The 26,278-nt window shown below is 40.8% G+C and overlaps 5 long non-coding RNA genes across 25 annotated transcripts; 2 read left to right on the top strand and 3 right to left on the bottom strand.

Annotated features, from left to right (window-relative positions):
- The first annotated feature begins 2,383 nt into the window (after positions 1-2,383).
- LOC126984414 (uncharacterized) lies at positions 2,384-5,628 on the top strand. Its single transcript, XR_007736683.1, has 2 exons — positions 2,384-4,539; positions 4,665-5,628. It is a non-coding gene; the product is annotated as an uncharacterized LOC126984414 (long non-coding RNA).
- Positions 5,629-6,076: 448 nt separating this feature from the next.
- Positions 6,077-10,558, bottom strand: LOC126984411 (uncharacterized). Of its 14 annotated transcripts, none has more exons than XR_007736664.1 (6): positions 10,436-10,558; positions 10,155-10,295; positions 9,312-10,013; positions 8,920-9,030; positions 8,474-8,503; positions 6,077-8,051 (listed from the first exon to the last, which is right to left on the bottom strand). It is a non-coding gene; the product is annotated as an uncharacterized LOC126984411 (long non-coding RNA). The 14 variants fall into 14 exon arrangements; XR_007736674.1 differs by having other exon boundaries at positions 9,312-9,562; positions 9,842-10,013; positions 10,155-10,552; XR_007736671.1 differs by having other exon boundaries at positions 9,312-9,562; positions 9,983-10,013; positions 10,155-10,552.
- A 4,310-nt stretch (positions 10,559-14,868) lies between these two features.
- On the bottom strand, positions 14,869-16,010 carry LOC126984410 (uncharacterized). The gene is made up of 2 exons (XR_007736662.1): positions 15,862-16,010; positions 14,869-15,707 (listed from the first exon to the last, which is right to left on the bottom strand). It is a non-coding gene; the product is annotated as an uncharacterized LOC126984410 (long non-coding RNA).
- LOC126984409 (uncharacterized) lies at positions 15,589-23,106 on the top strand. 4 transcript variants are annotated; one of them, XR_007736659.1, is made up of 6 exons: positions 15,589-15,722; positions 15,878-18,006; positions 18,065-20,977; positions 21,127-21,626; positions 21,777-22,077; positions 22,380-23,106. It is a non-coding gene; the product is annotated as an uncharacterized LOC126984409 (long non-coding RNA). The 4 variants fall into 4 exon arrangements; XR_007736660.1 differs by having other exon boundaries at positions 15,706-16,452; positions 16,623-18,006; XR_007736661.1 differs by having other exon boundaries at positions 15,706-16,452; positions 16,551-18,006.
- Positions 22,582-26,266, bottom strand: LOC126984413 (uncharacterized). 5 transcript variants are annotated; one of them, XR_007736680.1, is made up of 3 exons: positions 25,862-26,266; positions 25,548-25,651; positions 22,582-25,442 (listed from the first exon to the last, which is right to left on the bottom strand). It is a non-coding gene; the product is annotated as an uncharacterized LOC126984413 (long non-coding RNA). The 5 variants fall into 5 exon arrangements; XR_007736681.1 differs by having other exon boundaries at positions 25,967-26,266; XR_007736678.1 differs by having other exon boundaries at positions 25,548-26,266.
- Between the last annotated feature and the right edge of the window lie 12 nt (positions 26,267-26,278).

Below are 26,278 nucleotides of genomic sequence, written 5' to 3'. Positions count from 1 at the left end.
ACGTTGAATTAATGTGAATCTACCAACGGAAACACACATTCAGCGAGTTTTAAAATAACCCACAACAATTACCAGAGTTTTGATGACGTAATGACCAAAGAAAACGTCTTGACAAATAAATCGTTCTATAGTTATGTCTTAAGATGGAAATACAAGATACAGTAAAACGTTGAATTAATGTGAATCTACCAATGGAAACACACATTCAGCGAGTTTTAAAATAACCCACAAAAATTACCAGAGTTTTGATGATGTAATGAGCAAGGAAAACATGACAAATAAATCGTTCTATAGTTATGTCTTAAGATGGAAATGCAAGATAGAATTGAACGTTGAATTAATGTGAATCTACCAATGGAAACACACATTCAGCGAGTTTTAAAATAACCCACAATAGTTACCAGAGTTTTGTTGACGTAATGGGCAAAGAAAACGTCTTGACAAATATTTCGTGCAAGACAGTTTAACCTCGAATTAATGTGAATCTACCAACACAAACACACATTCAGCGACCAGGAAAATAACCCACAACAGTTACCAGAGTTTTGATGATGTAATGAGAAAAGGAAAGTCATGGTAAATATATAAATTGCTTTCTTGTATGTCTGAATGAAGATGGAATTACAGGATACAGTAAAACGTTGAATTAATGTGAATCTACCAACACAAACACACATTCAGCGAGTTTTAAAATAATCCACAACAGTTACCAGAGTTTTGATGATGTAATGAGCAAAGGAAAGTCATGGTAAATATATAAATTGCTTTCTTGTATGTCTGATTGAAGATGGAATTACAGGATACAGTAAAACGTTGAATTAATGTGAATCTACCAACACAAACACACATTCAGCGAGTTTTAAAATAACCCACAACAGTTACCAGAGTTTTGATGAAGTAATGAGCAAAGGAAAGTCATGGTAAATATATAAATTGCTTTCTTCTATGTCTGAATGAAGATGGAATTACAGGATACAGTAAAATGTCGAATTAATGTGAATCTAACAACGGAAACGCACATTTGACGACTATGTAAAAGAAAATGTCATATGTTGAAGGTTGCACTTGTAAACCATATACTCTCAAATGCCTCCATCAAATATAAAGGATTGGAAACTACATCATTCACCTTCAAATACACTATAAGAGATCGGAAACTATATCATTCACTTGTAAATACACTCCGTCGAATATCAATGCTCGTAAACACATTTTTTTTCACTCAAATTCAATCTCCGTCAAAAGGATCGTACGCTGAATCCTCTTCTCTAAATACACTTTGATCGTATGTAAGGAATCAGAAACTGCATAATTCACTTTCAAATACACTCCGTCAAATATCAATGCTCGTAAACACATTTTTTTCACTTCAATTCAATCTCCGTCAACTGGATCGTACACTGAATCTTCTTCTCTAAATACACTTTGATCGTATGTAAAGAATCTGAAACTACATCATTCACTTTCAAATACACTCTACCGAATATCAATGCTCGAAAACACATTTTTTTTCACTCAAATTCAATCTCCGTCAAAAGGATCGTACACTGAATCCTCTTCTCTAAATACACTTTGATCGTATGTAAAGAATCAGAAACTACATCATTCACTTTTAAATACACTCTACCAAATATCAATGCTCGTAAACACATTTTTTTTCACTCCAATAATCTCCGTCAAAAGGATCGTACACTGAATCTTCTTCTCTAAATACACTTTGATCGTATGTAAGGAATCAGAAACTACATCATTCACCTTCAAATACACTATAAGAGATCGGAAACTACATCATTCACTTTTAAATACACTCTACCGAATATCAATGCTCGTAAACACATTTTTTTCACTCAAATTCAATCTCCGTCAAAAGGATCGTACACTGAATCTTCTTCTCTAAATACACTTTGATTGTATGTAAAGAATCAGAAACTACATCATTCACTTTCAAATACACTCTACCAAATGTCAATTCTCGTAAACACATTTTTTTCACTCAAATTCAATCTCCGTCAACTGGATCGTACACTGAATCTTCTTCTCTAAATACACTTTGATCGTACGTAAAGAATCAGAAACTACATCATTCACTTTTAAATACACTCCGTCAAATATCAATGCTCGTAAACACATTTTTTTTCACTCAAATTCAATTTCCGTCAAAAGGATCGTACGCTGAATCTTCTTCTCTAAATACACTTTGATCATATGTATAGAATCAGAAACTACATCATGCACTTTCAAATACACTCTACCAAATGTCAATGCTCGTAAACACATTTTTTTTCACTCAAATTCAATCTCCGTCAAAAGGATCGTACACTGAATCCTCTTCTCTAAATACACTCTGATCGTATGTAAGGAATCAGAAACTACATCATTCACTTTTAAATACACTCTACCAAATATCAATGCTCATAAACACATTTTTTTTCACTCCAATAATCTCCGTCAAAAGGATCGTACGCTGAATCCTCTTCTCTAAATACACTTCAATCGTATAGAAAGAATCGGAAACTACAGTCCTCTCGTAAACACCTTTTTTCACCCCCAATTCAATCTCCGTCAAAAGGATCGTATGCTGAATCTTCTTCTCTAAATACACTTCAATCGTGTTTAAAGAATCGGAAACTACAGTTCTCTCGTAAACACATTTTTTCACTCCAATTCAATCTCCGTCAAAAGGATCGTACGCTGAAGCCTTTTCTCTAAATACACTTCCATCATATATAAGGAATCAGAAACTACATTCGTCTCGTAAATACGTTTTCGCCGAATGGTAAATGTTGGAAACTTTTTTTTTTTTTCGCTGTAAATCATCATCGGATATTGAACCAACATCCGAGGGGGCTTTTGTTGTTGTTGTTGTTGTTGTTGATATATTACTGCCGTTGAGCTTTTTCCTTCACTATAAAAAATAATAATAATAATAGTTGAATAAAGAGACGGGTCATCATCCACCCAAGAATAAATAAACAAAAAAAATAAATAAATAAAAAATAAATATCCATGTCGGTAACTAAACACATGACTCAATTATTATATAGATCTCCACCGAATATATAAAATAGAGTTCACGTCACTTAATCCTCAGTTGCCGATGTGTTCCGAGGACAGTTTCCAGTCACCAATGCGTTACGAGCAATATTTGTATGCATAATTGAGCCTCGGAAAAAGTCTCTCGGGTGAGCAATGATAGAAAATGTGTGTGTGTGTGTGTGTGTGTGTGTGTGTGTGTGTGTCGGTATTTGTGTTGCTAGCTAACGGAATCTCACTCACACACACACACACACACACACACACACACACGCAAAGATGATGGAAGACGTCTAAGGAGTCACAATCAACATCCATGTTACGAGGAATCTAACACCACACTGAGGACACCAAGAGGGTTCGAACACGTATAAGAAAGAGCCCAGGCGTCTTTTACCCATTTAAGACGTCAGGCGGAGGGTGGAGGCATCTAGAAAAGGCGAAGACGTCTCGGAGATCTAGACGTCTATATGGCATGGTGTAGGCGGCCCTCGGACTAGCCTCACATCATTAAACGTCCCTGGCTCCTGTTAAGACCATTTCCCAAAGCCATGGAGAAGAGTAACTGAGTTTTCGTGGGTGCTTCTCCGATTCGAGGTGCAGAGGTCGTGCAGAACTATCACCCAGCATTACGTAACAGCCCATCAAAATCCCGGCAACTTCCACGAGAGGCATTTCGTATAGGCAAACCGAGTCGCTGATATGGTTGACCCCTTCAACATGAGGATGCGTGTACCGTGTCCTAGCGTGCCCCGTACCATATCCGAGGATGTGCACGCTGCGTCCTGGCTCGCTTTAGCCAATATACGGGTTATTTTATCTCTATATTTATGCTTACATCTCAAAATTATCAGTTAATTTATGTTTCCTTAGTGCACCATTGAATTCTGCATGTTTTCATATATAATACATGATGATTGTGTTGAGTTTATGGCTGAAAACTTGTTGTATTCAATAGCGACATTTGAAATTTGGCGTGCACGGCGATCCCGGATACGGCGCGGGGCACTGTTTTGGCCCGGCCGTAGTGAAGGGGTTAAGAGTAGGCTAGTTCTCAGGCCAAAACCAAACCCGTATTACGTTATTGAAGCGAATAAAAAAGTTAGGTACATTCTGGTAATGGTATGCTACAGGGGGGAGGTGAGGGGAGGGACAGAGGGGTAGAAGGGTGGAGGTAGAAAATGGGTTCTTTACAGGGGAAACTAGACAAAAGGTGAGAGAATTTTACTGGCTATTGTGGTCATGGTGTATGTAGTGAAGGGATATGAAAAGAATGTTAGGACTATTACGGTCACTCAGCAAATTTAATGGGAAAAAAATAATAAAAAAATACGAAGTGAAGAAAAGATTTGAAGAGGAAGGAAAAATAGACAAAACGAAGGCAGTCACTCTGTTATAAGTCCACCGAAAAGAATGTATATAAATGACTGTGGGGGTCACACAGCAAATTTAGTGGGAAAAACAACAAAAAAATCAATTACGTATCACAAAACAAAATTGAAAAAGGTTGAAAAAATAGACAAAACGGAGGCAGTCACTCCGCTATAAGTCCACTGAAAAAGATCTGAAAAAGTGAAAAACAAACAAAAGACAATCAATTACGTAAACAAAAAACAGAAAATCGGAATAAGGTTGAAAAAATAGACAAAACGGAGGCAGTCACTCCGCTATAAGTCCATCGAAAAGGATATGAAAAAGTGCAGCAAAACAAAACAAAAGAAAATCAATATTACGTAAACAAAAAACAGAAAACCGGAATAAGGTTGAAATATAGACGAAACGAAGGCAGTCACTCCGCTATAAGTCCACCGAAAAGGATATGAAAAAGTGCAAAAAAACAAAAGAAAATCACTATTACGTAAACAGAAAATCGGAATAGGGTTTAAATATAGACAAAACGAAGGCAGTCACTCCGCTATAAGTCCACCAAAAAGAACGTATATAATTGACTATCGGGAATCACTCGGCAAGTCTAGCTCACTCGTAACGCCTATAGTAATAATAATGATGATGATGATGATGATGAATGCTAGGGGTCATTATATCATTAAGTAAGTGAGGGTGAGGACTAACGACGCTCGGCCGAAGGAATAATAATAATAATGATAATAATAATAATGATAATAATTACAGTAGGCCTAAATGACTGGGAAATCACTGGCCATTCAATTAGAGAAAGAGGAAGAAGAAGAAAGAGAGGAACAGAGAAAGAGGGAAATAGGGAAATGTGTGATAAAGATTGACAAAGAAGAAAATAGAAGAAAAGAAGAAGAATAGATGACAAATAAGCGAGAGAGAGAGAGAGAGAGAGAGAGAGAGAGAGAGAGAGAGAGAGAGAGAGAGAGAGAGGACAAAAGAAGAAAGAAAGAAGAAAATAAAGACAGGGGGATAAGAAAGTGAGAGAAAGATAGATTAAAAAAAAGCAAAAATAAAGGACAGAGAGAGAGAGAGAGAGAGAGAGAACGAGATAAAGACAAAGAAGAAAGAAGAAAATGAAGAAAATTAGAAGAAAACAAAGAAGCGAAGCGACATGGAGAGAGAGAGAGAGAGAGAGAGAGAGAGAGAGAGAGAGAGAGAGAGAGAGAGAGCGAGAGAGAGAGAGAAAACAAGATCGAAGACAAAGAAGAAAACAAGAAAAAAAAACACTAAATCTAAACACACCATACACAGCAGCGGACAATCACCACAAACACAGATAAAAACACCAAATGACCCGACTAATCGACTTGTCACACAGAGCCGAGAACAAACACACAACGTCGCCCCCACACACAGGGAGACTGGCACTGACCGACCCTACTGACTGGCATTTCGACTGGCACCTCCGCCTCGTCACTGGTTGAGAGCTGTGAAGATTTTTCCGTACCCCGATGTGGGTTTACGTAGACACACACACACACACACACACACACACAGACAGACAGACACACACACACTCACAGATATGTACATGTTCTATTTCAATCTTGTGTTTCTCAATTTTTTTTTTCAATCTTCTTTTTCATTTTTTGTAAATAAGCAAAATTACGAGTATGAATTACGTACACACACACACACACACACACACACACACACACACACACACACACTCACAGATATGCACATGTTCTATTTCAATTTTGTCTTTCAATTTTTTTTTCAATCTTCTTTTTTGTTTTTCGTAAATATGCAGAGTTAAGAAAATGAATTACGTACACACACACACACACACGCACACACACACAATTTACTTTATCTTATGTACGTTTTTGAAAGACCGCGAGATTATTAGAAGGTCGCACACACTTACACACACATACATAAACGCACATACTACATTTAATTGCGTTTTTTCCTCATAAAACGCACACACACACACACACACACACACATATACTTTCTAACGTAACAAGTGCTTTTCTGTTTTTGTTTTCCTGATATGCACATCACAACACACACACACACACACACACACACACACACACACACACACACACACACACACACACACACACACACACACACACACACACACAGACACACATTCATTCCTTCACCAGGTTTGACGATACAGCAACACAATATTACCAGTCCTTATGTGCCAAATTCCCTAATAGAATCACCTCTTTTGACACACCCTATAACAAGCACATCTCCCTACTAGAATCACCTCTTTGTCACACCTTTTACAAGCCTCTCTGAGCACTAGAATCACCTCCTTATGACACCCTATAACAAGCACATTTCCCCTCTAGAATCACCTCTTTGTCACACCTTTTACAAGCCTCTCTGAGCACTAGAATCACCTCCTTACGACACCCTATTACAAGCACATTTCCCCTCTAGAATCACCTTTTCCAAAACCTCTTTACAAGCATATCTTCCCAATAGAATCACCTCCTTACAACACCCTATAACAAGCACATTTCCCCTCTAGAATCACCTTTTCGAAACCATTTTACAAGCATATCTTCCTACCAGAATCACCTCCTTCTCATACCCTTTCACAAACACATCCTCCAACTAGAATCAGGTCCTATGACACCCTTTAACCCAGTAGCAGCGACGGGCCAAATTTGTGGCTTTACCGTGTAGCAGCGACGGGCCAAATTTGTGGCTTTACCGTGTAGCAGCGACGGGCCAAATTTGTGGCTTTACCGTGTAGCAGCGACAGGCCAAATTTGTGGCTTTACCGTGTAGCAGCGACGAGCCAAATTTGTGGCTTTACCGTGTAGCAGCGACGGGCCAAATTTGTGGCTTTACCGTGTAGCAGCGACAGGCCAAATTTGTGGCTTCACCGTGTAGCAGTGACGGGCCAAATTTGTGGCTTTACCGTGTAGCAGTGACGGGCCAAATTTGTGGCTTTACCGTGTAGCAGCGACGGGCCAAATTTGTGCCATGATATAAACCCCAAAAAATAGATGATACATAATCTGATCACAAATGCTTTGATATATATTATGAAATGGTTTGTGTGAGTGATGATTTTTTCTAATTTTTCTTGCTTAGAGGGACCATTAAGAAACATGGTCCCCGCTGCTACCGGGTTAAATCAACTAGTTTTTGAGTTGTATGATTAGTTAGTGGGTTGAATTTGCTTGAGTTCCCCATCCGATGTTCTCTCTCTAATACACTCCAGGCTTATCCTATCCCTTATCCTGCACCCTTACACATTCCATAAGTAGAGTTACACCGATCCAAGGCTTCAATAAACACCTCGAAAGCACCTGTTCGCTACGGCCTCACGGGGAAATCACCTTTGAAATCATAAACGCCAGAATGGGACACACTTCTTCGCTATACCATAATCAGCTTTCAGGAAGTATAGACACACATTCCAAGGCTTCTATAAACGCTACGATAGCACGCTCTTCGCTACGGCCTCACGGGGAAACCATCTTTGAAATCATAAACGCCAGAATGGGACACACTTCTTCGCTATACCATAATCAGCTCTCAGGAAGTATAGACACACATTCCAAGGCTTCTATAAACGCTACGATAGCACGCTCTTCGCTACGGCCTCACGGGGAAATCACCTTTGACATCATAAACGCTAGAATGGGACACACTTCTTTGCTATACCATAATCAGCTCTCAGGAAGTATAGACACACATTCCAAGGCTTCTATAAACGCAACGAAAGCACGCTCTTCGCTGCGGCCTCACAGGGAAATTAACTTTGAAATCATAAACACCAGAATGGGACACACTTCTTCGCTATACCATAATCAGCTTTCAGGAAGTATAGACACACATTCCAAGGCTTCTATAAACGCAACGATAGCACGCTCTTCGCTACGGCCTCACAGGGAAACCATCTTTGACATCATAAACACCTGAATGGGACACACTTCTTCACTATACCATAATCAGCTTTCAGGAAGTATAGCACTCATTCCAAGGCTTCTATAAACGCAACGATAGCACGCTCTTCGCTACGGCCTCACAGGGAAATCACCTTTGAAATCATAAACGCCAGGATGGGACACTTTTTCGCTATACCATAATCAGCTTTCAGGAAGTATAGCACTCATTGCAAGGCTTCTATAAACGCCACGATAGCACGCTCTTCGCTACGGCCTCACAGGGAAATCACCTTTGAAATCATAAACGCTAGAATGGGACGCACTTCTTTGCTATACCATAATCAGCTTTCAGGAAGTATAGCACTCATTGCAAGGCTTCTATAAACGCCACGATAGCACGCTCTTCGCTACGGCCTCACAGGGAAATCACCTTTGACATCATAAACGCTAGAATGGGACGCACTTCTTTGCTATACCATAATCAGCTTTCAGGATATAGACACACATTCCAAGGCTTCTATAAACGCAACGATAGCACGCTCTTCGCTACGGCCTCACGGAGAAACCATCTCTGAAATCATAAACGCCAGAATGGGACAACTTCTTCGCTATACCATAATCAGCTTTCAGGAAGTATAGACACACATTCCAAGGCTTCTATAAACGCAACGATAGCACGCTCTTCGCTACGGCCTCACGGGGAAACCATCTCTGAAATCATAAACGCTAGAATGGGACAACTTCTTCACTATACCATAATCAGCTTTCAGGAAGTATAGACACACATTGCAAGGCTTCTATAAACGCAACGATAGCACGCTCTTCGCTGCGGCCTCACAGGGAAATCACCTTTGACATCATAAACGCTAGAATGGGACACACTTCTTCACTATACCATAATCAGCTTTCAGGAAGTATAGACACACATTGCAAGGCTTCTATAAACGCAACGATAGCACGCTCTTCGCTGCGGCCTCACAGGGAAATCACCTTTGACATCATAAACGCTAGAATGGGACACACTTCTTTGCTATACCATAATCAGCTTTCAGGAAGTATAGACACACATTCCAAGGCTTCTATAAACGCAACGATAGCACGCTCTTCGCTACGGCCTCACAGGGAAACCATCTTTGACATCATAAACGCTAGAATGGGACACACTTCTTCGCTATACCATAATCAGCTCTCAGGAAGTATAGACACACATTCCAAGGCTTCTATAAACGCAACGATAGCACCTGTTCGCTACGGCCTCACAGGGAAACCATCTTTGACATCATAAACACCAGAATGGGACACACTTCTTCGCTATACCATAATCAGCTTTCAGGAAATATAGACACACATTCCAAGGCTTCTATAAACGCTACGATAGCACGCTCTTCGCTACGGCCTCACGGGGAAATCACCTTTGACATCATAAACGCTAGAATGGGACACACTTCTTCGCTATACCATAATCAGCTTTCAGGATATAGACACACATTCCAAAGCTTCTATAAACGCTACGATAGCACGCTCTTCGCTACGGCCTCACAGGGAAATTAACTTTGACATCATAAACGCTAGAATGGGACACACTTCTTCGCTATACCATAATCAGCTTTCAGGAAATATAGACACACATTCTGAGGCTTCTATAAACGCAACGATAGCACGCTCTTCGCTACGGCCTCACAGGGAAATCACCTTTGACATCATAAACACCAGAATGGGACACACTTCTTCACTATACCATAATCAGCTCTCAGGAAGTATAGACACACATTGCAAGGCTTCTATAAATGCAACGATAGCACGCTCTTCGCTGCGGCCTCACAGGGAAATCACCTTTGAAATCATAAACGCCAGGATGGGACGCACTTCTTCGCTATACCATAATCAGCTTTCAGGAAGTATAGACACACATTGCAAGGCTTCTATAAACGCAACAATAGCACGCTCTTCGCTACGGCCTCACAGGGAAATCACCTTTGAAATCATAAACGCTAGAATGGGGCACACTTCTTCGCTATACCATAATCAGCTCTCAGGAAGTATAGCACTCATTCCAAGGCTTCTATAAACGCAACGATAGCACGCTCTTCGCTGCGGCCTCACAGGGAAATCACCTTTGAAATCATAAACGCCAGAATGGGACACACTTCTTCGCTATACCATAATCAGCTTTCAGGAAGTATAGACACACATTCCAAGGCTTCTATAAACGCAACGATAGCACACTCTTCGCTACGACCTCACAGGGAAATCACCTTTGACATCATAAACACCAGAATGGGACAACTTCTTCGCTATACCATAATCAGCTTTCAGGAAGTATAGCACTCATTCCAAGGCTTCTATAAACGCAACGATAGCACGCTCTTTGCTGCCGCTCACGAGTAAAGCAGTTTCCTTCCTCCTTAACACATTCAGGTGTAGACACAGCAATCGGAGGCTTGCAATAAACGCCGGAAGACACACTTTTGCTGCGGCGAATCGGGAAATCACTTTCTTATCGTAACGCATTCCAGAAGTATAGATACACCAATTGGAGCCTCGCAATAAACGCCGTAACATGCAAACCCCTTCACTGTGACTCACGGGAAAATTTGTGCGTTGAATTCATATGCGCCGCGATAGCACACACTCCAGATAAGTTACGCTCTTACTTAACACATTTCGTACGTACAGACACACCCATCGAAGCCTGACTATAGACGCCGCGATAGGTACCCACGAGCCACTTTGCAACACCTCACAGGAAAGTCATATTCTACCTAAACAATGAATTCCAGGAGTATAAACACACCCATCGAGGCCTCACAATAGACGCCGCGATAGACACACACACCTCTTTGCTTCACCAGACAGGGGACTCGTATTTTTCACACTCTTCGAGGCCGCAAAATCACACACCATCCCTTCGACTCACCTCCCCAATACCCGTCACACACACACAGAGAGGAAAGACAGACCCACGTTTCCACCAACTCCCGACGACACTAAAATTAACGGATGCTGAAGGTTGAGAGAAGAAGCGTGACTCCTCCTCCACCTCCTCCTCCTCCTCTTCTTCCTCCTCTCCCTCCAGCTGTTGAGGATGATGACGCTAGAGTTGGCCGGGCTCAGTAGGGTCGCTGTGGCACGTGAGGTCTGTCTGGCACTCTGGGGGGGATGATCGGCACTGGGCGTCTGGAAGGGAAGCAGCGGTTAGTCATGGGTTGTGGTTTGTTGATGTTTTGGTTGTGTGGTGGTGGTGGAGGGAGCCTGAGGGTAAAGAGAAAGAAGGAAGGAGAAAAAGAAAGGGAGAAAGAAGGGAAATATGAAAGAAAAAGAAAGAAAAATGAGAGGAAAATAGAAAAATGGGAAAATAAATATTGCTGTCTAGTTTGTGTAGCTGGGAATCCTTACTCAAATTGTCTATTGTGGCTTGTAACAGATACATTAAATTTCTTGTACGCTGGAATGAATATAACTTACTGATATCAAACTACTTTTTAGCAACAAATATCAACCCAGTACCAGCGACGGGCCAAATTTGTGGCTTTACCGTGTAGCAGCAACGGGCCAAATTTGTGGCTTTACCGTGTAGCAGTGACGGGCCAAATTTGTGGCTTTACCGTGTAGCAGCGATGGGCCAAATTTGTGACTTTACCGTGTACCAGCGACGGGCCAAATTTGTGGCTTTACCATGTAGCAGCGACGGGCCAAATTTGTGACTTTACCATGTAGCAGCGACTGGCCAAATTTGTGACTTTACCGTGTACCAGCGACAGGCCAAATTTGTGGCTTTACCGTGTAGCAGCGACGGGCCAAATTTGTGACTTTACCGTGTACCAGCGACAGGCCACCTTAGTCCCTTATAATCACTAGACAATATACTTATGATAATATTTGAATTACTAAAACCTTTACTTTAAGCCTCCAGTGGGTGTCAATATCTGAATGCGTTTAGGAGGGAAGAAACTGATTTAACTGTAGCCCGAAGCCAAGGGAGTGTGTTACTGTGTTTATTCTCAGCCTTGGAAGCTGTGCCAGGGAGTATGTGTGTGTGTGTGTGTGTGTCTGTGTGTGGGGTGTTTATGAAGTTTGAGTGTGTGTGTGTGGTGTTTATAAAGTTTGAGTGTGTGTGTGTGAGTCTGGCGTCTATAAAGTTTGAGTGTGTGTGAGCGTGTCTGGCGCTTATGAAGTTTGAGTGTGAGTGTGTGTGTGTCTGGCGTCTATAGTTTGAGTGTGTGTGTGTGTGTGAGTCTGGCGTCTATAGTTTGAGTGTGTGTGTGTGTGTCTGGCGTCTATGAATTTTAAGAGTACTATTGGAATGTTCGCAGATACCACAGACTTAAGGAATATTAATAAATGTTAAACAGACTTAGAACTATTTAAAGACATTACCAACCCCTGAAAAGCATATAAACAACTAATGTATTCTAATCTCTTATGCCCACTAGATGATATAAGAATGTTCAAAGATAGCATAGATTTTAGTGAATGTTTAATAGACTTGGAACCATTTGAAAAGATTAAAACCCCTTAAAATCCTATAAACAATGTATTTAATCCCTTATGCCCACTAGATGATATAAGAATGTTCATAGATAGCATAGATTTTAATGAATGTTTAATAGATAGACTTGGAACTATTTGAAAAGATTAAAACCCCTTAAAATCCTATAAACAATGTATTTAATCCCTTATGCCCACTAGATGATATAAGAATGTTCATAGATAGCATAGATTTTAGTGAATGTTTAATAGATAGACTTGGAACTATTTGAAAAGATTAAAACCCCTTAAAATCCTATAAACAATGTATTTTAATCTCTTATGCTCACAGATAATATAGACTTTGAGTATTATTAAAATGTTCATAGATAGAATAGGTTTAATGAATGTTTAATTAATAGACTTAGAACTATTTGAAAAGATTACAAGCCCTTAAAATCCTATAAACAGCTGATGTATTCCAATCCCTTATGTTTACTAGATAGATTTATATTATTTAAAGAGATTATGTATTCCAATCCCTTATGTTTACTAGATAGATTTATATTATTTAAAGAGATTACAAGCCCTTAAAATCCTATAAACAGCTGATGTATTCCAATCCCTTATGTTTACTAGATAGATTTATATTATTTAAAGAGATTACAAGCCCTTAAAATCCTATAAGCAATGTATTCTGATCCCTTAAGGTTACTACATAGACTTAGAACTATTTGAAAAGATTACAAGCCCTTAAAATCCTATAAGCAATGTATTCCAATCCCTTATGCTTACGAGACAGACTTAGAGTATTATTTAAAGAGATTCAGCCCCTTTTAAAAGCACATAAGCCTTAGAACTATTTGAAAAGATTACAAACCCTTAAAATCCTATAAACAGCTAATGTATTCCAATCCCTTATGCTTACTAGAGAGACTTAGAGTATTATTTAAAGAGATTCAGCCCCTTTTAAAAGCACATAAGCCTTAGCCAATACCATGACAAGCAACACACTAACATACCCTTGCCAAGTCCCCTTCCAAGAAACTACAGACACAAAAATCACAGAACTTACGTAACTCAGAGGCCTTGGCGAGCTAAGTGAGAGGGAGAAACACACGCACACACACACACACACACACACACACACACACACACAAGGGAAAGCAAGACACACACACACGCCAAGCTGACACTGACGGCCTGGGGGGTCACTTGAGGTCATCATAGGTCAACCGAATGTGTGTTTTGATGGATGAGTGGTTGAAACGGATGAATAATTTGGTGGTTTATGGATGACTGGAGTTTATAAGTGATTTAAGAATGGGTTGATAAGTAAATTTTAACCTACTACTACTACTACTACTATTACTACTACTACTACTACTACTGAAACATATTATAGTGAAAAGGAAAGATATATAAAGAAAATACATATAACAATAATAATAACAATAATAATAATAATAATAATAATCTGCTAATACATTATCATCAGTAAAAGATAATGTGATAAGTATGAGTTAGCCGAGTGAGTGAGTGAGTGAGTAAGGAGGAGGAGGAGGAGGAGGAGGAGGAGGAGGAAGAGGAGGAGGAAGAGGAGGAGGAGGAGGAGGAGGAGGAGGAGGAGGAGGAGGAGGAGGAAAAAAAAGAAAGAGAGAGAGAGCAAGGAAGAGAAGAAGGAAGAACGAGGAACTAAGAGAGAGAGAGAGAGAGAGAGAGAGAGAGAGAGAGAGAGAGAGAGAGAGAGAGAGAGAGAGAGAGAGAGAGAGAGAGAGAGAGAGAGAGAGAAGGCGTAAAATTTAAAGTATGTAAACGATGGTTGAAAAAATTAAATATCTGGCCAGGCGAGTGAGAGTGAGTGTGTGATTGTGCGAGCTTGTGAGTGAGAGAGTGAGTGTGTGATTGTGCGAGCTTGTGAGTGAGAGAGAGAGAGAGAGAGTGAGCGAGTGAGATAGAAGGCGTAAAAATCAAAGTGCGTAAACAATAGTCGAAAAAAAAAATAACTAGCTGGATTGGCGAGTGGGGGATGCGAGTGAATGAGTGTACGCCGGAAGGGTTTCAGTAACACACCCACACGTAACTTTACAGCTTTATTGTGTACAGGTTGGTTGTAACAGGGAGAAACGAAGGGGCAGCTCACGCCCTTTCAACCCAATTGTGTCACGCTACATCGCTACCAAAGAATATACATACACACACACACACCGATGCATGTATTGATAACCTTCCTTCTGTACGAACACATGCGCGTGGCCTGGCACCCGCATGGATACGTACGCATAAACAGACAAGCACAAACCGGTATATAGTTATGTACAGTACACTCCCGTAGCCTTGAAGTCGCTGCCGGCCGTTCCCTCGTCGCTCCGTAACCCCGACTCTGGTTTTGAATCGTAACTTCTTCTCGTATTTTGCCGGAAAAGTCGTACGGGTCGCGATATATATTACCTACGCTTGTACTGTGTCATCTAGGCTATTGTTATGTATTTTCTCGGTCTGTATAGCCGAGTTAACACAATATGAGTTAATGTTAATATATCGATTGCGCTTTTTAATCATCACTTTTCATTTGGTGTCGGAAAAGTCGTATCGGTCAGACTTACGCATTACCTAAGCCTGTATTGAGTGGATTATTATGTATTTTCTCAGTCTGTATAGCCTAGTTAACATAATATGAGTTAATGTTAATATATCAACTGCTTTTAAAATCATCACTTTTTGTTTGGCGTCAGAAAAGTCGTATCGGTCAGACTTACACATTACCTAAGCCTGTATTGAGTGGATTATTATGTATTTTCTCAGCCTGTATAGCCTAGTTAACATAATATGAGTTAATGTTAATATAGCAACTGCTTTTAAAATCATCACTCTTTGTTTGGTGTCGGAAAAGTCGTACCGATCAGACTTACGCATTACCTAAGCCTGTATTGAGTGGATTATTATGTATTTTCTCACCCTGTTAGCCTAGTAAACAGAATATGAGTTAATGTTAATATATCGAATTTGCTTTTAAAATCATTGCTTCTCGTATGATGTCGGAAAAGTCGTACCACTCAGAGTTACGCATTACCTAAGCCTGTATTGAGTGGATTATTATGTATTTTCTCAGCCTGTATAGCCTAGTTAACATAATTCGAGTTAATGTTAATATATCAACTGCTTTTAAAATCATTGCTTCTCGTATGGTGTCGGAAAAGTCGTACCACTCAGACTTACACATAACCTAACCCTGTATTACTAGATTATTATGTATTTTCTCAGCCTGTTAGCCTAGTTCATACAAGAGGCAATACATAAATGTGTCTGGTAACAGTTTTCTGGGCACCTCACAATCATGTATCATCCCCTACCTGTATCCTGTTAACTAGCCTCCTGTTATGTGTTATGTCAGCTTGTATAGCCTAGTCAATACAATACCAGCTGAGTTAATAGATATATGTACCTGGTAAGACTTTTTCCAGCACCTCACGCTTCTGTTTTTACCCTGAAAGTGATGTTTACGAGTACTCTTAAGATTGATTTTAGAATGAGACAAACTCCATAGATTTGTGAGTACTCTTAAGATTGATTTTAGAAAGAGACAAACCCCATAGATTTGTGAGTACTCTTAAGATTGATTTTAGAATGAGACAAACTCCATAGATTTGTGAGTACTCTTAAGGTTGATTTTAGAATGAGACAAACCCCATAGATTTGTGAGTACTCTTAAGATTGATTTTAGAATGAGACAAACTCCATAGATTTGTGAGTACTCTTAAGATTGATTTTAGAATGAGACAAACTCCATAGATTTGTGAGTACTCTGAAAGTGATGTTATGAGTACTCTTAAGATTGATTTTAGAATGAGACAAACTCCATAGATTTGTGAGTACTCTTAAGATTGATTTTAGAATGAGACAAACTCCATAGATTTGTGAGTACTCTTAAGATTGATTTTAGAATGAGACAAACTCCATAGATTTGTGAGTACTCTTAAGATTGATTTTAGAATGAGACAAACTCCATAGATTTGTGAGTACTCTGAAAGTGATGTTTACGAGTACTCTCAAGATCAATTTTAGAATGAGACAAACTCCATCGAATTTGTGAGTACTCTGAAAGTGATGTTTACGAGTACTCTTAAGATCGATTTTAAAATGAGACAGAACATGAAAAAAACAATACTAGACAAAAATTTGGATACAGGAATAATTTAGGAATGAGAAAGACCAGTTTTAGCTTACAAGTCAAAATCGCGTCACTTTCCGAGCATAAACAAAAGCGACATCAGGATTTCCGAGCGACATTTGGGGTTACGGAGAGACGAGGACTCGGCCGCCAATCAATCGTGATCCGCTGACTGGTGATTGACACAAACACACACACGGCTGGCCAACTCTCAACCACACGGATAATGCACCTCATCCATTTGGCTCAACCCGTGTAGCGAATCAACGAACGAACAAACGTATGCGGTTGCCCGTGTTAGGCGCTGAGGTAAGGTGGGATGGGATTATGTTTGTCAGTGTTTGTGTGTTTTAATGTTCTATGGCGTGTTTTTTTAATTTTTTTTATTACGGCCGAAGGGATTGGTAACGTTCGTTTGGACTTCCTACGTTTTTTTTTTGTTGTTGTTTGTGTTTCTGCGTTTGATATTTCCAGTTCAATGACGTTTTTTTTACATCGTTTCGAGTTTGTTTATCAATGTGTGCGTGGGTGTGGTTGGCGGACGCTTTAAAACACCGCTCGTAGTCAAATCGGCGAAGGTTTTGTTTACGTTTGTGTGCTGTGTTTGTTTATGAGTGCGTGTGTTTGTGATTACGGTCGTAGGATGCTTGAGTTTTGTTTACGTATGTGTATCGGGAGTGTTTTCAAGTGTGTGTGTTTGTGGGTACGGTCACTGGGGCGAAGTTAGATTATGTATGTGTTTGTGTCGGGAATGTTTCGTATGTGTGTGTTTGTGGGTATGGTCGTAGAATGCTTGAATTTGCTTACGTATGTGTCGGGAATGTTTTCGAATGTGAGTGTTTGTGGGTACAGTCATGGGGGCTAAGTTATCTTACGCATGTGTCTATGTTGGGAATGTTTCGTATGTGCAGTGGTGGTAGATGTGGTTATGGGGGCTAAGTTAGATTACGTAAGTGTTTGTGTCGTAAATGTTTCGTATGTGCAGTGGTGGTAGATGTGGTAATGGGGGCTGTTAGATTACGTAAGTGTTTGTGTCGTAAATGTTTCGTATGTGCAGTGGTGGTGGATGTGGTTATGGGGGCTAAGTTAGATTACGAATGTTTAGGTATGTTCGGGTGGTGGTGGATGTGGTTATGGGGGCTAAGTTAGATTACGTAAGTGTTTGTGTCGTAAATGTTTCGTATGTGCAGTGGTGGTAGATGTGGTTATGGGGGCTAAGTTAGATTACGTAAGTGTTTGTGTCGTAAATGTTTCGTATGTGCGGGTGGTGGTGGTGGTGGGTACGGTTCAGGTTGCTACGCTCACATCATCTACGTACGCTGGGATCTCCTCACTACGCACTTCTTGGACACTTGCTACGTACAGGCGCTGCCCCTACCCACTACGTAATCCTTAACTCTCCTTCACTACGATCGCGCGGCCTTCGGAATATATTTGGAGTCTTTACATTTTCGATCATCCTCCCTTCGGTTAGTCCTATAATTAACAACTTCAGAATTAACAACAAGAACAGTTAGAGTTTGGTGATCTAGACACACATACACACACACACACACATACACGCACACACTCACACACGATATATATATACTCATTTTAACGTACACTCGCACACACACACACTTTTAAGGGAGACAAGATACAAACTACAGCATCTACAGTCTTATATTATTGCGTTTACTGTACTTTACCGCATACGAGTCGCTGCGATGGTAGTCTGTAATGGGTTTGGCCGCGGTGTGATCGTACCCAAGCTAGGCGAGTGTGGACTGAGTCATTGCCCTCATTCATGGGGTTTATCTCCATGTGTTTATATGTCAACAGCGCCGCAACTACTGTGACCATATCCAGTGAGCTCTTCCTCAAAGAATGCTTTTTAACGCTTCAAAACATCAAGTATCGTCTTCGGTGGTTGAATAATTATTTTTACTTAGGTAGGCTATTTTTTCATCTATTCTTCCATCTGAAACCACGGAAATTAGTTCATATGTTTTCTTTTGAGGCCGAGAGTTTGGCACAAGATATTTTTAAGAAGATGACAGTGTATTTTACAGGAGCAGTGTCTTGTATATAAAACTGGAGTCACATCGTCTATACATTTCAATATGGATAACACACAATCTTTACTAATTCTCCTTGAAATATATATGGAGAGAGGAAGAAATACCTTTCCCTTCAACTCAATACCACTGATATTGCCTCATCTATACATTTCAGTGCAGAGAACACGCACTCATTTCTCCTGAGGGGTACAAACGTAACAAGGAGGTGCTTTCCACGTCAAACCCACACTTGGGGAGGAGAATTTTACGCCGGGCCGAGAGCTGTTTGTCTCGGCCACAGCGGGGAGTGTGCGAGAGGGTGAAAGTGCGACTCGTAGGCTGTAAAGTGCTGTAATATCCTTCAGATTTCTCTAAGTCACTTGATATTTTCAGGGAGAGAGGGAGAGGGAGTGAGGGAGATGTGTTGGATATCTTTAGGGCAAGGGAGAGAGGGAGGGAGAGAAAGGGAGGGAAAGAGGGAAGGGAGAAAGGTGTGTGAGTTAGTATGTGCATAGTTAAAGTAGTAGTAGTAGTAGTAGTAGTAGTAGTAGTAGTAGTAGTAGTAGTAGTAGTAGTAGTAGGAGGAGGAGGAGGAGGATTATAAGGTTACATTAGGGTTGGAAAAGGGTGTGTATTTTACCTAGTTAAAGGATAGGGTGTAAGAAGGGGTGCGGGGAGAGGAATAGAGTGTGTAACGGGGGGTGTAAGGGAGCGTAGGGGTCAGAAAAGGTGTGCGTGTGACCTAGTTAATGGATAGGGTGAAAGAAGGGGTGCGGGGAGCAGAATAGGGTGTGTACGGGGGCGTGAGGAGTCAGAAAGGGTGTGTGTGTGTGACCTAGTTCATAACGTAAGGGAGGGGTGCGAGGGGAGGGTGTGTGGGGGTGTGTGGGGGGGGGATAACAAACACCGTGTGAGACAGACATAAAACAACAGCGACAAGCACCACTACGCAATACTTCCCCTCCGGTGTCACGCATCTCTGGGGCTGCGACGCCTCCCTCTCGTCAGCCGGAAAAAAATAAAAAAATAAAATAAAAAATAGAAAACAGTAATAAACGGGAAAAGTGAGCGCGGGTCAACGTCACCAGATTGTCGTACTTGCTGTATTGCGTTCGACGATTTCCGAGCCAAAAACTATCACACCCACAGATGACGGTATGCATTTATAATCACTGTTAAAATCAGTAATTATGGACGCTCTTTTTTGCAGTATTTATGGGGCAGAAAACGGAAAATATGATGTTATGCGTAAGTTCGCCGATTTCGGACTCAAAACTATCGCACCCACAGAGATAAAAGTTTGGAAAGTTTTGTTTAGTCGGCGCAACATCTGTGGTCATGTGCCGGAGAGAGACAGAAGGGGGAGGAATTATAGGAAAAGTTTGGAAAGTTTGGTTTAGTCGGCGCAACATCTGTGGTCATGTGCCGGAGAGAGACAGAAAGGGAAGGCAACAGATCCCAGGAGACAGGACACAACCCCCGATTAATACCTGGTACCCATTCACTGCTGGGTGGACAGGGGCTTAGGGTATCGGAAAAGCCGCCCAAATTTTTCCACTCCGCCAGGAATTATAGGAGAAGGGGACCACAAAGTTAACGATATGCATTTATAATCACTGTTAAAATCTGTACTTATTGACGCTCTTTTTTGCGATGTTTATGGGCCAGAAAACGGAAAATACAGTGTCATGCGTACGATAATCTGGCTACGTTGGTGCGGGTGTTGTGTTCGGTTTCTTTGGGGTTAGCCTCGGCGGGGTTTGGTTAAGTTAGGTTAATACATAGTCATTTTTTGCAATATCAGACTTCGGTTTTGGCATTTGGTTAGGTTAGTACGTAGTCACTTTTCTGCCACTAGGGACCATGTTAGGCTATCTCTTTGTGGGTCTTCTGTACCAAGCGTGATTCTATATTATTTACATTTCTCCCATTGCTAGAAATACATTGGTCACTTTGATATTTTGAGTTTTATTTAGGTTCAGTTAAAATGGTCACTTTTTAGCCACTAGGGACCATATTAGGCTATCTCTTTGTGGGTCTTCTGTACCAAGCGTGATTCTATATTATTTACATTTCTCCCATTGCCAGAAATACATTAGTCACTTTGATATCCTGTTTTATTAAGGTTCAGTTAAAACGCAGTTACTTATTGCCACTATGGACCATATTAGGCTATCTCTTTGTGGGTCTTCTGTACCAAGCGTGATTCTATATTATTTACATTTCTCCCAAGCTCAGAAATACATTAGTCACTTTGATATCCTGTTTTATTTTGTTTTTCTTAGCTGGGTTTGGTTAGGTTAGGTTAGTACGTAGTCACTTTTCTGCCACTAGGGACCATATTAGGCTATTTCTTTGTGGGTCTTCTGTACCAAGCGTGATTCTATATTATTTACATCTCTCCCATTGCTAGAAATACATTAGTAACTTTGATATTCTGTTTTATTTTGTTTTTCTTGGCTGGGTTTGGTTTGGTTAGGTTAGTACGTAGTCACTTTTCTGGCCCTAAGGACCATGTTAGGCTATCTCTTTGTGGGTCTTCTGTACCAAGCGTGATTCCATATTATTTACATTTCTCCCATTGCCAGAAATACATTAGTAACTTTGATATCCTGTTTTATTAAGGTTCAGTTAAAACGCAGTCACTTTTAGCCACTAGGGACCATGTTAGGCTATTTTTTGGTGGTTCTTCTATACCAAGCATCATTCTATATTATTTACATTTCTCCCATTGCCAGAAATACATTAGTAACTTTGATATTTTGTTTTATTAAGGTTCAGTTAAAACGCAGTCACTTTTCTGCCACTAGGGACCATGTTAGGCTATTTCTTTGTGGGTCTTCTGTACCAAGCGTGATTCTATATTATTTACATCTCTCCCATTGCTAGAAATACATTAGTAACTTTGATATCCTGTTTTATTAAGGTTCAGTTAAAACGCAGTCACTTTTAGCCACTAGGGACCATATTAGGCTATCTCTTTGTGGGTCTTCTGTACCAAGCATGATTCTATATTATTTACATTTCTCCCATTGCTAGAAATACATTAGTCACTTTGATATCCTGTTTTATTAAGGTTCAGTTAAAACGCAGTCACTTTTAGCCACTAGGGACCATATTAGGCTATCTCTTTGTGGGTCTTCTGTACCAAGCATGATTCTATATTATTTACATCTCTCCCATTGCTAGAAATACATTAGTCACTTTGATATCCTGTTTTATTAAGGTTCAGTTAAAACGCAGTCACTTTTAGCCACTAGGGACCATGTTATGCTATTTCTTTGTGGGTCTTCTGTACCAAGCGTGATTCTATATTATTTACATCTCTCCCATTGCTAGAAATACATTAGTAACTTTGATATTTTGAGTTTTATTAAGGTTCAGTTAAAATGCAGTTACTTTTAGCCACTAGGGACCATATTAGGCTATTTTTTGGTGGCTTTTCTGTACCAAGCGTGATTCTATATTATTTACATTTATCCCATTGCCAGAAATACATTAGTAACTTTGATATTCTGTTTTATTTTGTTTTTCTTAGCTGGGTTTGGTTAGGTTAGGTTAGTACATAGTCACTTTTCTGCCACTAGGGACCATGTTAGGCTATTTCTTTGTGGGTCTTCTGTACCAAGCGTGATTCTATATTATTTACATTTCTCCCAAGCCCAGAAATACATTAGTCACTTTGATATCCTGTTTTATTAAGGTTCAGTTAAAACGCAGTCACTTTTAGCCACTAGGGACCATGTTAGGCTATTTTTTGGTGGTTCTTCTATACCAAGCGTGATTCTATATTATTTACATTTCTCCCATTGCTAGAAATACATTAGTAACTTTAATATTTTGAGTTTTATTTCAGTTTCCCTCAGATGGGTTAGGTTAAGTTAGGTCACTGTTTGACGGCATTCCGTTACCAAGCGTCCTTCTATATTATTTACATTTTTCCCATAGCCATAAGTCTGTTAGTAAGTTTGATATTCTGTCTCGTAACCTAAACACACGCCAAACAAAATTCAACCCACGATTTCGCCTTTTCCGCGCGCTCATGTAAACTGCCTGGGGTTCCACATAAACAGACAGACGGGGGATCGTAACCTTAACACATGCCGAGAGAAATTCACTCCACAAATTTGCCTTTTCCGCGCGCTCATATAAATTGTCTGGGGTGGAGTATAAGCAGACAGACAGGGAAGTATCATACGACATTTCATCGCCCAAGAACACCAGTTGGGCAAGGCTTTCGTAAGAGTTGTGGGCATTTCCAGGGGTAGTTTTATGACTCTGATGGTAGTCTGATCCTTCCTCTGTACCGTGAACCTAAGAAACACCTATTTGACAAGGCTTTCGTAGGAGTTGTGGGCATTTCCAGGGGTAGTTTTATGACCCTGATGGTAGTCTGATCCTTCCTCTGTACCGTGAACCTAAGAAACACCTATTTGACAAGGCTTTCGTAGGAGTTGTGGTCATTTCCAGGGGTAGTTTTATGACCCTGATGGTAGTCTGACCCTTCTTCTGTACCGTGAACCTAAGAAACACCTATTTGACAAGGCTTTTGTAGGAGTTGTGGTCATTTCCAGGGGTAGTTTTATGGCCCTGGTGGTAGTCTGACCCTTCCTCTGTACTGTGAACCTAAGAAACACCTATTTGACAAGGCTTTCATAGGAGTTATGGGCATTTCCAGGGGTAGTTTTATGACCCCGGTGGTAGTCTGACCCTTCCTCTGTACCGTGAACCTAAGAAACACCTATTTGACAAGGCTTTCATAGGAGTTGTGGGCATTTCCAGGGGTAGTTTTATGACCCTGGTGGTAGTTTGACCCTTCCTCTGTACCGTGAACCTAAGAAACACCTATTTGACAAGGCTTTCGTAGGAGTTGTGGGCATTTCCAGTAGTAGTTTTATGACCCTGGTGATAGTGTGACCCTTCCTCTGTACCATGAACCTAAAGAAACACTCATTAGAACCCAACTGACCCCTTCTTTGACCTTTAGAAATAGCTGATGTGATAACTGAGGGTGTCTTAAAATACTGGCTATAGAGGGACCCCATGCCGAACATACGTTACGCTCGCGACGCCCCGCCCAGCGCACACTCGAGTCGGCGATAATAAACTCTGAAATGCTTAACATCCACTGGTACGCAACAACAGCGGACACACACAAACACACAAACAAAGCAGTAATGGGGTTGGCGGTGATGGTGGTGGTATTACGCTCTACGTTAACGGGACAGAAGCGGGACTATAAACAAGCGACTTGATACGATGGTAGAGGCGGATACGTAAACACACAGGTAGGGGTTAAAATCTCGTTAGCGTACGTCCGTAAATCGTAACTGACCTTCCGTCCTTCCTTCCTTCCTTACGTCAATGTACAAATTATAAGCATTTACAAAGGCAATACAGTAGTCGTCAAACATAATATATAGCGTTTTTATATATATATGTACTCTGTCTTGTTAGAATAATTAGTTATCAGTATATGTATGTACAAGAGGTTGACCCCCTTAAGAGATATGCGCTGTGGTGAGTTAGTCGGCCCTCCCGCTACGCCGCACCTCCTCCTCCTCCTCCGTCTTCCGCCGAGAGGAACGCCGGCCGTGGTGGAGGTGGAAGAATCTATTTACGCTCGAGTGAAACTAAGTCCAGGTTGTCGGTCATGGTTGCTTAGGGTCTGTTCGTGCTTTCCGACACTCGCTCGTTAATTTTTTTCCTCTCTCGCCAACCCGAAATCGACCGCTCTTTTGGCCAGTCTTTAATTTTGTCTATCGTGGGAACAGTGACTAGCGGGCTTTTTTTTTTTTTTTTTTTCCTACACTCTTTTTGTTACCCTTGAGCCGTCTCCTTTGCTGTAAAAAATAAATAAATAAATAAATAAATAACGAAAAATTAAAAAACACCGAGGCTTCAACATGGCATCGGAAATCATCAGTCTAGGGCCACACAACCCTCGCTACGCCCGACCCTCTACCAGGCACACTAAATCGATTACAACAGCAACAACACTGGCTCGGCCCCACCTCCTCCGACACGACACAAACACACGCACACACACACGAGTTCTGCGTTCCCTAAAGTGCACCCTGCTAACTATTGCTACGTTGCTACACACCAAAAGTTGCCGCAAGAACGTATCGGCACTCTCGCCCTCCCCCTCCTGTTCTTATCCTGAAAGTAGCCGCAAGAATACGTAAGATCTCTCGCCTATCCTCCTCTTCCCTTGCGCTTATCGCCTCGGAAATACAAGCTTGGTTTTTCTAGTGATTTTGTGTTCTAATCTCACTGATGCAACACACTACACTCACACGATACTGATTTTACGAGGCTGTGTTTCCCCCACCCCATCGACACCCCGGAACACTGTTAACCGTTTTGTGTTCTAATTTCACTGACGCAACACATTAAAACTCACATGATACTGATTTTACGAGGGTGTGTTTCCCCCACCTCATCGACACCCCGGAACACTTAACTGTTTTGTGTTCTAATTTCACTGACGCAACACTAAAACTCACACGATACTGATTTTACGAGGCTGTGTTTCCCCCACACCCCATCGACACCCCGGAACACTTAACTGTTTTGTGTTCTAATTTCACTGATGCAACACTAAAACTCACATGATACTGATTTTACGAGGGTGTGTTTCCCCCCACCTCATCGACACCCCGGAACACTGTTAACCATTTTGTGTTCTAATTTCACTAACGCAACACTAAAACTCACACGATACTGATTTTACGAGGCTGTGTTTCCCCCACCCCATCGACACCCCGGAACACTTTTACTGTTTTGTGTTCTAATTTCACTGACGCAACACTAAAACTCACACGATACTGATTTTACGAGGCTGTGTTTCCCCCCACCCCATCAACACCCCAGAACACTGTTAACTGTTTTGTGTTCTAATTTCACTAACGCAACACTAAAACTCACACGATACTGATTTTACGAGGCTGTGTTTCCCCTACCTCATCGACACCCCGGAACACTGTTAACTGTTTTGTGTTCTAATTTCACTGATGCAACACTAAAACTCACACGATACTGATTTTACGAGGGTGTGTTTCCCCCACCCCATCGACACCCCGGAACACTTTTACTGTTTTGTGTTCTAATTTCACTGACGCAACACTAAAACTCACACGATACTGATTTTACGAGGCTGTGTTTCCCCCCCATCAACACCCTGGAACACTTTTACTGTTTTGTGTTCTAATTTCACTAACGCAACACTAAAACTCACACGATACTGATTTTACGAGGGTGTTTCCCCCATCTCA

The sequence above is a fragment of the Eriocheir sinensis genome, chromosome 57 (assembly GCF_024679095.1).
Source record: "Eriocheir sinensis breed Jianghai 21 chromosome 57, ASM2467909v1, whole genome shotgun sequence".
Taxonomy (NCBI): Eukaryota; Metazoa; Arthropoda; class Malacostraca; order Decapoda; family Varunidae; genus Eriocheir; species Eriocheir sinensis.
Note: the sequence above shows the minus strand (reverse complement) of the source record. Positions and strands in the feature narration are given on the sequence as shown.